Raw genomic sequence first — 13,172 nt, forward strand, 5'->3', positions numbered from 1 at the left:
CGTTTCATGTGATGTCACTGTATGCCGCTATGTTTGTGACCAAAATTCGATATACCTTCAATGTGGTGCACCGTGAGATGCTGCAACATTTTTGTTTCTATTTATAATTCTTAAAAAGAGACTGCTGTTTACTAATCAGAGCCAAAATATAATTATTCGTTCAATAAAGTTTTATCTTTAAAGTGACAGTCAAGCAGCAATAAAGTGGGAAAAAAGGGATAAAACACTTGTTGGATTGCAGCAAGTGTTTGTAGCTTGCTAGCCTGCTTGGCCTTTCATCGTTTTATCTTCTGCCATTTTACCACGTGCTTCTGTTTTTTTCAACTGCATGTATTTTACCGTGCACACGTTTTCCTTCTTTTTTTCTTTTTTCCCGCTTGTCTACATCTCGTGTCTCGACTGTGTGAATTAGTTTTCTCCACTGTGTTTTACACAGATTATTGCATCAGTCTAAAACCTCTGCTGATCTCAAACCCTCGCCGCTCAAGAACCATAAAAACAACAACAACCAATTACGGTAAGTCATGGCATCCAATCATTGTTAGTTCTTCCTGCATTGCATGCCACATGTTTGCTATAGCTTCTTCTGTCAGCAGTGAGGGATTCACATGTGATAAATTTAAGTAATTATTCAGGCTGATGAAGAAGGTTAATGAGTTAGAGACATGCATCCGAATGCTTGTGGAGGTCAGTGAGAAACAGAAGTTGTTAGATAATGTTTAGGATGTGGGTAGAACAGCAAGCAACACACACACTTTGGTTCAGACTGTGGAGCTCCTGCAGCAGTGCATTTAGATTTATAGTAGATTAGTGTCGCTGAACGGCTGAATGTCTGAGTGGTGTCTGGAGAATAGCATAGGATTTATAGACAATTGGAAACGTTTTTGGAGTAGACCTGACCTGCTAAAGAGAGACAGACTCCATCCCACCAGGGTAGGTGCCGCTCTCCTCTCTAGTAATTTGGCTCATAGTCTTACTAGTGATACAAATTGACTAACTGGGGCCCAGGACAGAAAGCAGACAAACTGGTTAATCCCAACATCTGCTAGCTGCCTTGAGATGTCACACGGGTCACATAAAATACTTACACATAGAGACTGTATCACTTAGATATCATATAGAGACTGTGTCTGTTCCCCGAACTACCAAACACAAAACTCTCACTAAATCATTTAAAAACTATTTTTTATATAGGTCAAACTTGAAATTGAATATAAACATCATATAAATGTAGGGCTACTAAACATTAGATCTCTTTCTATGAAAACATTAATTGTAAATTAAATTATTACAGGTCATAGTTTGGACGTGCTCTGTTGGACTGAAACCTGGCTTAAACCAGATGAATATATTAGTTTAAATGAATCTACTCCCCCAGGTTATTGTTATAAACATGAGCCTCGCTTGAAGAGTTGAGGAGGAGGTGCAGCTGCAATTTACTGTGAAGTTTTTGGTGTTACTCAGAGGACAGGATATAGGTTTAAGTCTTTTGAACTAATAATGCTTAATGTGACACCATCGGATATAAATAAAAAATCTCTGTCGTCTTTCGTTCTTGCTACAGTGTATAAGATCACCTGGGTCATACTCTGGTTTCCTTGGTGAATTAGCACATTTTCTTTCAGATCTAGTAGTTAATGGAGATAGAGCTTTAATTGTTGGTGATTTCAACACTCACATAGATAATGATAATGGTATTAGCATTAAACTAGAAATTAGACTCTCTTGGAGTCAGACCAAATGTGGCAGGACCAATTTGATTTTATTCTGTTTTATGGAGTTGATGAACTATAGAAATTCTTCCGCAGAGTGATGACATCTCAGATCATTACATTGTGTTTTGTTTGCTGTGATCAGCTAATGTCACTCTATCTACACCATGCTATCACTCAGGTAGAACTATTCTTTGGACCACTAAAGATAGCTTTACTAACAATCTTCCAGAAAAAGAAACGGGGGAAGAGAGGTGGTGTTCTGGTGAGGCTGAGATCAACCAGAGTTTTCTCCAGATATTCCGACCTCTTGGCTTCAACGAATGTCGTTCCTTTACCAGGACAAACTTATTCACCGCAAACTAAGGTATTCTTTTCTGCGATATGTTATTCCAGAACACTTCGAATTAAATGGGTTAACGTATAAATGTGAATCTTCGAGATGGCATGTTTGCATAAGAATAAACCCCTCCAACCTTCGAACATTGAATTTTGTCTCACTGAGAAGCCCACAAATCAATACTGTTTCTTCAGTAACTGACATAAACTTAAAGATTGCCTGACAAATGCCAGGTCCATTTTAAATAAGACATTTTTATTGAATGATTTTATTTTATCACGGGAACTTGACTTCATGTTTATGACGGAGACCTGGCTAAATGTTGGAGATCTTGGCCCTCTATCAGAAGCTGCCCCATGTGATTTTAACTTTTTCATTTCACCACGGACTGTAGGTATCGCAACAATATTTAAGAACCAATTTAAATGCCGTTTATTAATGGCAGAAAACCATTCTAGTTTTGAATTGCAGCTGTTCAATACACCTGTGCACTTACACATCGTCCCCCGAATTACAACAAACTTTTTATTCAAGAAGTTTCTAGCTGTTGTTGTATCTAAATCTGATTGTTTGTTAATTTTAGGCGATTTTAACATTCATGTGTGCTGCCCAAACAAGCCTATGGTAAAAGAGTTCTTACATTTAATTGACTCTTTTAACTTAACCCAGTCTGTTTTATATTCCACTCATAAGCAATGTCATACGCTGGATTTGGTTTTGTCTCTGGGTGTCCCTGTTTCTAATGTGGACATAGATGATTTTTGTCTTTCACCTTTGCTCTGGCAAAGAAAATGCAAGGACAGGCTCCAAGTGTCTTATGACATGTTAAAAGACAGCATGATTAAATATCAACAGTCTGTTAAAGTAGCCAAGGCAAAATGTTTCTCTAACATTATTAAAAATAATTCTAATAAGCCTCAAGCATTATTTAGCACAATATATATTTAGCTAAATCCTGTTATTATACTTTTCCGGATATTACTTCTGAATCTTGTGAACGTTTCTCAGAGTTTTACTTAGAGCTAGCATCTCATCTCCCGACTATAACAAAGACTCCTCAACGCCCCCTCCCTCTGCTGTCATTTTTAGTAAGTTTGAACCAGTCTTAATATCCTATTTAGTCGATTTAGTTTCAGATATGAAGACTGCGCAGTGTTCTTTAGATATTGTTCCTCCTCGCCTTCTCGGCCAGGTTCTAGATGTAGTTGGCTTGAGTTTATTGTCAATAGTGAATTGCAGTCTGGCAGAGGGCACCGTCCCATCTTGCTTTAAGCATGCAGTGGTGCACCCTCTACTAAAGAAGCCCAACCTTGACCCAACAGCATTAATAAACTATCGACCTCTCAAAACTGCCTTTTCTATAAACATTTTTAGAGAAAGTTGTTTACCATCAACTCTCTCCTTTTTTAAATTAAAATTACATTTTTGATAAATTTCAATCTGGGTTTAGAGCACAACACCGCACAGAGTCTGCACTCTTAAATGTATTAAATGACCTGCTGCTGACTGTTGATTCAGTTAGTCATGCAGTTTTAGCTCTTCTTGACCTCTGTGCCACGTTTGACACCATAGATCATGACACCCTTTTTGAGGTGCTTAAGACAGTATGCAGGGATTTGGGGGAATGCTCTGAAGTGGTTCTCCTCTTATCTTAAAGATAGGAATATTTTCAGTTGAACTAGTGAACTTCTCATCCTCCCCGGCTCCCATTACCTGTGGGGTTCCCCAAGGCTCTATCTTGGGCCCAGTCTTATTTTCTCTATACATGCTGCCTTTGGCCCAGATCTGTCAAAAGTATAATATCTCCTATCATTGTTATGCTGACGATACCCAGCTTTATCTTCCTTTAAAGCTTAGGGACAATTCTGCTTTAGATTCTCTTATCTGCTGTATAAATGTGTAAAGGGATTTAAATGAGGAAGGAGGAGGTGAGAATCGGCTTGATAATATAAATAATACAGGGCTTAAAGTGAAAAAAAATCCTGAGCCTGAACTTTCTGTGGCTAAACCAGGACTTTTACCAAGTCCGTTTTTTCTATTAACCAATTCTATGAGCAACAGCAGTCATATTTTCAACGCATTAACAACTATTGTGCCAAAATAATTGAAACTTTTGCAGTACTAGGCTTACTGTGTCAAGAAAATAACATAACATGAATGTTTGTGCCAATATTTATTGAATTGCTAGCTTTGAAACATGTTAATGACATAAAGTGCATTCACCATTCAAAATCTGACCAACACATTTAATATTCGGTCTACATTGTTGTTTGTCGACTCATCAATGTTCAGAGAAAACATTGTTTTTTCGAGTTTGTCCAAAAGATCTTTTTTGAAATGTAAAGCGAGGCCGTGTGTATTTAAATAGCTTACTTGCTGGTTCGACAGTGACAGTTTAGACAAAGCAGTTTTGTCCTCGGCCAACTTTTTACATAGATCCACAAGCGGTTGTGAAATTGTGAACGATAAGTCGTGTTGAGATATAAATGCACACAGTCTTAACTTTTGCTCACAAACACGGTCAGTGAAAGAGGTCAGAGGAGTTGCCGTAGTTTCTGCTCCAGGTAACGTGGTCGTATGCTGTAGACGATAGCTCTGTGCGTCTTATCTCCATCATGACGGACAAGTGTTTTTTTTTACCGCTAGTGGCATACTGAAGCTTTTTGTGGCAATCTATGCAAAAACAAGCTCCAGGCTCTGGAAGTTTACTGCACCAAGTGCCTAAAGCCTTCCCGTTTTGTCCTCTTTCTTCAAGCCATGCCCAGCGCCACTTGTTTTTTACTTTCTTCTCCAAAGCAGATGTATTTTCTCCTGGTTTGATAAACTCCATTCTCCATAGCGTGTGTACAAGCTAACTGCGAACTTGTTCACTTCCTGCACAAGACCCGCCCTCCTCTCAAGCAATTGGCTAAGACAACCTAATATCATGCTCCCATTGGCTGTGACAGCTGTGCGCGCTGACTCTTGAATCAAGGTGGTAGGTTGAAGGGGACCGGTGTTTTATTCAAGTCAGATTAGGGCCTCACATATCGCGTCTTTTGCGCGCTCAAGTTCGCTATTTCAAATGTAGCCGCGCGGTATGCGTGCTCATAATGGAAGCGACGCGCTCGTTTTTTCCAAGCGCGTCCACGCCGAAAGTGTCTCCGACTGTAATTTGCAGCCTGATAAATACATTTTGCCTGCGCCGGAGGCCGGACCTGCCCTCAAGCTGGAAATCCGGCCCCCGGCCGGAATACTTTAAGCCCTGATAATAGTTTAATGAAAAACTTAAATTACACACAAAATTATATCAAAAAGTGGATGGCAATGAATTTGTCTTCACCTAAATGAATCAAAAACTGAAGTGATGGTGTTTGGTTCACCTGGCTCTACCAAACGCATGATTAATGATTTAGGTTCCTTTGCTTTTAAATTACATGACAAAGTTAAGAACCTTGGAGTAATTTTTGACCTTGATCTAAACCTTGATAAAGCACATCAATTCTGTTGGTCAGAGGTGGTTTCTTTCATTTAAGGAACATTGCGAAATTGAAACCATGTTTATCTTTTAAGGACATAGAAGACATGAATTTCTTCAAGAAAGCCTCTCTTCATTGGCTTCCAGTCAAATTTAGGATTCAATTTAAGATTTTATTATTTACTTTTAAGGGATTACATAGCATGGCTTCTCCCTATATTACGGATCTCCTTCAGCATCACACGCCTTCTAGACTACTAAGGTCTTCGCAGAGTTTATTTTTAACGATCCCCAAGTCCCGTCTTAAGTCAAAGGGAGATCGGACCTTTTCAGTGGTGGCACCATGGCTTTGGAATAGCTTTCCACTCCATAACAGGTCTTGTACATCAGTCGATGTTTTTAAATCTTATTTGAAGATTTCACCTTTTTTCACTTGCTTTTAACTGTGCTTAATGTGGGTTGCTTATTTTGTTATGTGTATTTTCTACATTCTGTATTTATATGATCTGTTTATGCAATAACGTGAAGCACTTTGGTCAACATGTGTTTTTTTAAATGTGCTATAAAAATAAAATTGGTTGATTGATTGAAGATGCTAAAATATAACATATTTTAGATTTTTTTACTCGCAACTTAATTCCCATATTTCCATTTTTTCTATTATTCCATAGTTGTGATGACTTTACTATTATACTAAAATGTGAAAAAATAAAGAATAAGTAAGTGAACCTAAACCTTTGAATGGTAGTGCACATCTTATGGAGTTTTGTGTTCTTGCTACAGTTCCCTTCAGCTTGCTCATAGGGGTTCTAAACACAATTATCATTTAATTATTATACACAATTTACAATCATATTTAATCAAACTACACAATGATCACTCTAAGACTTATATATATATATATATATATATATATATATATATTAAAGTTTCATTTTTTGTTAATGCATGATTTTCTGTAAAGCTGCTTTGAAACTATGTGTTTTGAAAAGTGCTACACCAATAAAAAAATGACTTGACTTAATATGAGCAGCAAAACCACGTCATCTATAGAGAATGCTATAAACAGGTTGCATCCAAAAGTTGAAGCATATCATATCTCTTCCACCATTTACAACAGTGCTATAAACTGCAGTATGAAGAGTGTTAAACTTTGTGATGCTGCTGCAACCCTGGCGGTGAAGCCTTCGCAACCCGAAAGGTCTTCTGTCTCGAAACGAAGTGTGTTGCAAGCTTCATTTAGCATCTCACATGTATCTTTAACTTACAACTAAACATTTAGTACCAAGATATATTGTGTATCGCTATTCAGCTTAAAAATACAGAGATATGATTTTTGGTCCATATCACCCAGCCCTAACTCAGATAACCGATCTGTACAATTGTGGTTAGTGAATGTCATCACAGGTTGGCACCATTTTGGCATCACAAGGGGGGACCTACACAATATTATGCAGATGGTTTTAATGTTGTGGCTGATCAGTGCATAGGCTAATTGATTAGCATTAAACTAAAAAAAGCTAAATCAATATTGGGTTTATTTGACCACCTTTGCCTTCAAAACAGCACTAATTCTCAAAGTACACCTGGACAACACTTGCAACACTTGACTGTTGGCAGATAGGATGTTCCAAGCTTCTTGAGGCTCAGTCTCAATTGCTTCTGTGTCTTCATGTTATCCCAGACTGACTCGATGTTCAGTGGGGGACTCTGTGGGGGCCATACCTTCTGTTGCAGGGCCCCCTGTTCTTCTATTCTATTCACAAAATAATTGTTTGGGGAGTCTAAAATGTTCAATTTCCTATTGACACACTAAAGCTGAAAGGTAAATAACCATCTTAAGAAAAAACATTTTGTGAAACATTTTATGTTCCAAAGACTTTTGAGCAGTACTGTATATAAATTAATATCTAGATATAAATTAAATCTAAAATAAAATTATCTTGAACACTGAATATACAACTGCATAAATGTGAACAATCTTAACATGAACTATATTAATCGTATTAAGTGTAATTTTGCGATTGTCTGGCAGGTGTCTGGCAAGCCTTTGTCCTTGTGATGCTCTTAAATGTTCTTAAAGTGATTTTAGCCATTCTGCTTCCACAAGACTGAGACGTTAGCCACGCTCCCTCTTGCCAAAAGCCCGCACTGATACGGCTGAAACCAACACAAAGCATGTTCTCACGGTTTCCAAACACAACAGTAGTTAGAATTAGCACCCTCAACTGACAAATTATAAATCAGAATATGGTATTAAGCCTCAATAATTCACTGCAACGACAACACTATGAAAACACTTTTGGACTCTGAGTTGTCATACACTGAAGATAAATGTATCAGCGGCTGGGTGTTTATTTGCTGCATTCTGCTCTGTCCATGCAAGACTGCATGGATGGGCGGAGAAAATGCCTAGAACAGAACCATACCCTCCAACACCAACACATTGCTTCACTTGTCCATATGTGAATAAAGTGTTCAAGTATTCATTTGACGGAAGTGGTCCTGATTGAAATATACATTACTGTGCTACAAAAAAACAAACATTATAAATAACTTGAGATGTGATTCATGTGGAAGCCACTCAAGAGTGTGATGCACACCAGATATCCTAAGAATATTACTCTGAACTACAAAGAGCTTTATAAGAAGGAATGGTACAAAATTCCAAAAAGGCTCAGATCCAATTTTATGAAAAGTTTTCCCAGAAATACAAGAGTTCTCATACTTTTTCCTGCAATTGTATGATTGTGCCATCTTCAATGAGAAAAAGATTTACACTGAATAATAAACATGGACGCTGTTTCATTTTATAAGTCATTTAATTGTAGGAGAACCTCATAGGTATATTTGGTTATTGTACCGTTTGCACACGTTTGCACATGCACTTTATGTAGAAATGTGTAGGTATTTTAGTTCTGTGTAGTTTCATGTAGTTCTGTGTTTGTTTTATGTTGTTTTTATGTAGCACCTGGTCCTTGAGGAACGTTGTTTCGTTTCACTGTGTACTGTACTAACTGTATATGGTTGAAATGACAATAAAAGACACTTGACACACTTGAATTGGTTCCACAGACACCATGGATAACATTAGGTGTTTGCAATATCGTATGTGCTGAGGAAAAAGTTTCAGATCAAAGCAGGTCAATGGCTTATCAGATCTTCAGTGTGAGAAGAGGCTCATTGGTCACAAGAGTTGAGTTGTTGGAGCCGTTAACACTTCCCTGCTAAGACTTTTCAACTTACCTTTTCTATATCTCAACAGTTTGTTTTAATTTTACAGCTCCTATGATTTTATAACAACAGCCACCAAATCTGATGAACTGCCTGAAGTTGAGTCATATAATAAAAATCAAGAATGGGCACCAACCTCTTTGTTGTTTGTATCTTCATTCATCAGTCTGAATGGTTCTGATATACTGATGTCTTCACTCTCCTCTTTAACAATATCCATCTTTTCAGGTGTACTTAAGCAGGATTCAGGGGGTAGTTGGTGTTGGTTTTACAACCTATAAAAAGACGACTTGATTTTAGGGCGGTAAATAAATTAAAATAATTAATCATGATTAATATCATGATTTTTCAAGGAAATGCATTCAATTTCTCTTTAATATAAAGACAACAGTCAGTTGCCCAATGCAGTGCTCTTTACTTGTTTCACTCTCTCTCTTTTTCACAACATTACAACACTATCTATTTGCCTTCCATCACAAAAGCCAATTAAAACAGCCAATCAATATGTAAATTATGAAGTCACAAATAGATATTCTATATTTCTCAAATTACAAGAGGTTCACAAAACACATATCTTAAAACACAAAAAGGAACTTATATATATATATATATATATATATATATATATACACAGTGCTGCACGGAAAGTATTCAGACCCCTTAAATTTTTCACTCTTTGTTATATTGCAGCCATTTGCTAAAATCATTTAAGTTCATTTTTTTCCCTCATTATTGTACACACAGCACCCCATATTGACAGAAAAACACAGAATTGTTGACATTTTTGCACATTTCTTAAAAAAGAATAACTGAAATATCACATGGTCCTAAGTATTCAGACCCTTTGCTGTGACACTCATATATTTAACTCAGGTGCTGTCCATTTCTTCTGATCATCCTTGAGATGGTTCTACACCTTCAATTGAGTCCAGTTGTGTTTGATTATACTGATTGGACTTGATTAGGAAAGCCACACACCTGTCTATATAAGACCTTACAGCTCACAGTGCATATCAGAGCAAATGAGAATCATGAGGTCAAAGGAACTGCCTGAAGAGCTCAGAGACAGAATTGTGGCAAGGCACAGATCTGGCCAAGGTTACAAAAAAAATGTCTGCTGCCCTTAAGGTTCATAAGAGCACAGTGGCCTCCATAATCCTTAAATGGAAGACGTTTGGGACGACCAGAACCCTTCCTAGAGCTGGCCGTCCGGCCAAACTGAGCTATCGGGGGAGAAGAGCCTTGGTGAGAGAGGTAAAGAAGAACCCAAAGATCACTGTGGCTGAGCTCCAGAGATGCAGTCGGGAGATGGGAGAAAGTTGTAGTAAGTCAACCATCACTGCAGCCATCTGCAGCCATCCACCAGTCGGGGCTTTATGGCAGAGTGGCCCGACGGAAGCCTCTCCTCAGTGCAAGACACATGAAAGCCCGCATGGAGTTTGCTAAAAAACACCTGAAGGACTCCAAGATGGTGAAAAATAAGATTCTCTGGTCTGATGAGACCAAGATGGAACTTTTTGGCCTTAATTCTAAGCGGTATGTGTGGAGAAAACCAGGCACTGCTCATCACCTGTCCAATACAGTCTCAACAGTGAAGCATGGTGGTGGCAGCATCATGCTGTGGGGGTGTTTTTCAGCTGCAGGGACAGGACGACTGGTTGCAGTCGAGGGAAAGATGAATGCGGCCAAGTACAGGGATATCCTGGACGAAAACCTTCTCCAGAGTGCTCTGGGCCAAAGGCTGACCTTCCAACAAGACAATGACCCTAAGCACACCGCTAAAATAACAAAGGAGTGGCTTCACAACAACTCCGTGACTGTTCTTGAATGGCCCAGACAGAGCCCTGATTTAAACCCAATTGAGCATCTCTGGAGAGACCTGAAAATGGCTGTCCACCAACGTTTACCATCCAACCTGACAGAACTGGAGAGGATCTGCAAGGAGGAATGGCAGAGGATACCCAAATCCAAATGTGAAAAACTTGTTGCATCTTTCCCAAAAAGACTCATGGCTGTATTAGATCAAAAGGGTGCTTCTACTAAATACTGAACAAAGGATCTGAATACTTAGGACCATGTGATATTTCAGTTTTTCTTTTTTAATAAATGTGCAAAAATGTCAACAATTCTGTGTTTTTCTGTCAATATGGGGTGCTGTGTGTACAATGATGAGGAAAAAAAATGAACTTAAATGATTTTAGCAAATGGATGCAATATAACAAAGAGTGAAAAATTTAAGGGGGTATGAATACTTTCCGTACCCACTGTATATACACACACACACACACACACACACACACTGTACTGTGCAGACACTTGTGAAAAATGTTGCACAGTGAGGATGTCTTCAAAAATAATACCATAAATAGTTTTAATTTATCACTTAATATAATACAAAGTCCAGTAAACATAAAACAATGTAGAATCAATATTCGGCATGATCACCTTTGTCTTTAAAACAGCACCAATTCTCCAAGATACACCTGGACACTGTTTTTCTTGGTTGTTGGGCACTGTGGGGGGCACGACATCTGTTGCAGAGCTCCCTGTTCTTATATTCTAATCTTTTCCATTTGCAAAATTAATGTTTGGGAGTCTAAAATGTATTTTTTTTTTTCTGAAAATATATATGCTGAAGATATAAATAACCATTTTAAGACAAATGCTTTTGTGAAACATCTTATGTGACAAAAACTTTTGCACAGTACTGTGAATGTACACACACACATATATATATATATATATATATATATATATGATTAATCATTTAGCCTACCCTCACTAAATTATTGTCTTAGATTAAATGCCAATTTTCACAAAATCTGAGATTAATATCTGAAACATACCGTCAATGAAATGAAAAGGTGTTCACACCAACATCAAAACAATCAAATGAAAATGATAAAATTGAAGAAAAAAAATAGAATAGAGAAATAATACATAAATAGACAGTATTTTGCTGTTCTAAAAAATGTATTCTGGTTAATTTACCGTGAAAGTTTAATTATGTTTTTTCAACGTTTTTGGTGCATTTTGAGGAATACAGAATCTGTTGCATAAATCGACATCTGTGTGACTTTATATTTATGCACATGTATTTCCCTACAAGTTCGATATAAACCAATTGCTTTATTTTTTAGTCAGCACAAAACGAAAAGGCACAGAGATATAAATAAACGTGAAATAATACTCATTTAAAAAGAAAGGGAAAAAAGCTAAATATGAGGAATAAAAAACCACGGGTTTAAAGTCTCATATCAACTTTTTATATGAATTCATTATTGCATATCTACATTGATTTCAAAAGTTTTTGTGCGTGACGAGTACATCAGCACAGTTAAGAACACACATCTATCCTGTGTTTTTATTAGCAATACTTTACTGTACGTGTAGGGTTTATTTTAAGTATGGGGGATCCGCATAAGCAATAAAGCATGTATTCACATATTGTGGGTGTGTGTGTATAGGAGAGAGCGAGAGCAGTTGAATAAATGTATATACATAGTGTCATGTTTATGCACATTTATAATACAAGCATATTATATTAGTGGACTTTCAAAAACAGAAACAGTTCTTTCAATACTTACGTGATTAACTAGAGACTTCACTCACTAAATCTGCGTTGTTTTGAATATTTCCATTGTGTACAGAGAGAAACAATATTTACATGTGCATATTTCAGTCAAAATTAATCAACTCAAACCGAATTCTGATTCCAGAAGTATCTTAATATGCATATGTAACATAAACAATGCAACCCTGTTGGGATTGGTATGCGCGTGCAGTTTCTAACGTTGTTTTAGTTCTCTCGGTTTCTCTACCGCTTAGGCTTTCAGTGGCGCAGAATTATGACATCACAAATTGTCATCATCTTTACTTTTCGGAGATTCGTATTCCAGGTGCATGTTGCCACCGGCTGGGCTATTGTGCAATCATGGTGTATTTCTTCATGCAACAGCTTGTCCAGCTTCCACACAGAACCCATCACGATTGAGAATGGAGCAGAGCATCATCATCAAAACATTCTTTAAACAAAATTATAAAACAGTTCCGGTCCTGGTACATACGCACATACCATTCTCAGCAGACATTTCCCACCTTTTCGATTTGGTCCATACCATTATCTTAAACAAAATGAACCCTTACCTCCTCATTTTAAATACAATATTATTGAATGAGAACAAGAGATAAATTAGTTTAAACACCAATTAATACAAGTAGGACAGATAAAAACAGATGCACATTAAAACCCCAATAAATATTGAAAAAGGGTGAGTAAAACAAAGAAGTCCTTGAACACATTTGTCATATTTTAGAACAAATCGATCTTAACTTTCATTTTTAGGGGAACTAACAGTATAAAGCTTATGAAAGTGCTGTGATAATATGTGAGATGTGTAAATTCAGCACCTGCTATTCCTTACAAATC

The 13,172-nt window shown here is 37.3% G+C and overlaps 1 protein-coding gene across 1 annotated transcript in view; it reads right to left on the reverse strand.

The window, feature by feature from the left end:
- The window catches only part of LOC127649630 (gastrula zinc finger protein XlCGF57.1-like), a 29,147-nt gene that overhangs the window by 475 nt on the left and 15,500 nt on the right, over positions 1-13,172 (reverse strand). Inside the window, exon 4 of the transcript XR_007971310.1 lies at positions 8,880-9,018. The gene's annotated coding sequence lies outside the window, so the exon portion shown is untranslated. The remainder of the gene's footprint in view (positions 1-8,879; positions 9,019-13,172) is intronic.

The sequence above is a fragment of the Xyrauchen texanus genome, chromosome 9 (assembly GCF_025860055.1).
Source record: "Xyrauchen texanus isolate HMW12.3.18 chromosome 9, RBS_HiC_50CHRs, whole genome shotgun sequence".
Lineage (NCBI taxonomy): Eukaryota > Metazoa > Chordata > Actinopteri > Cypriniformes > Catostomidae > Xyrauchen > Xyrauchen texanus.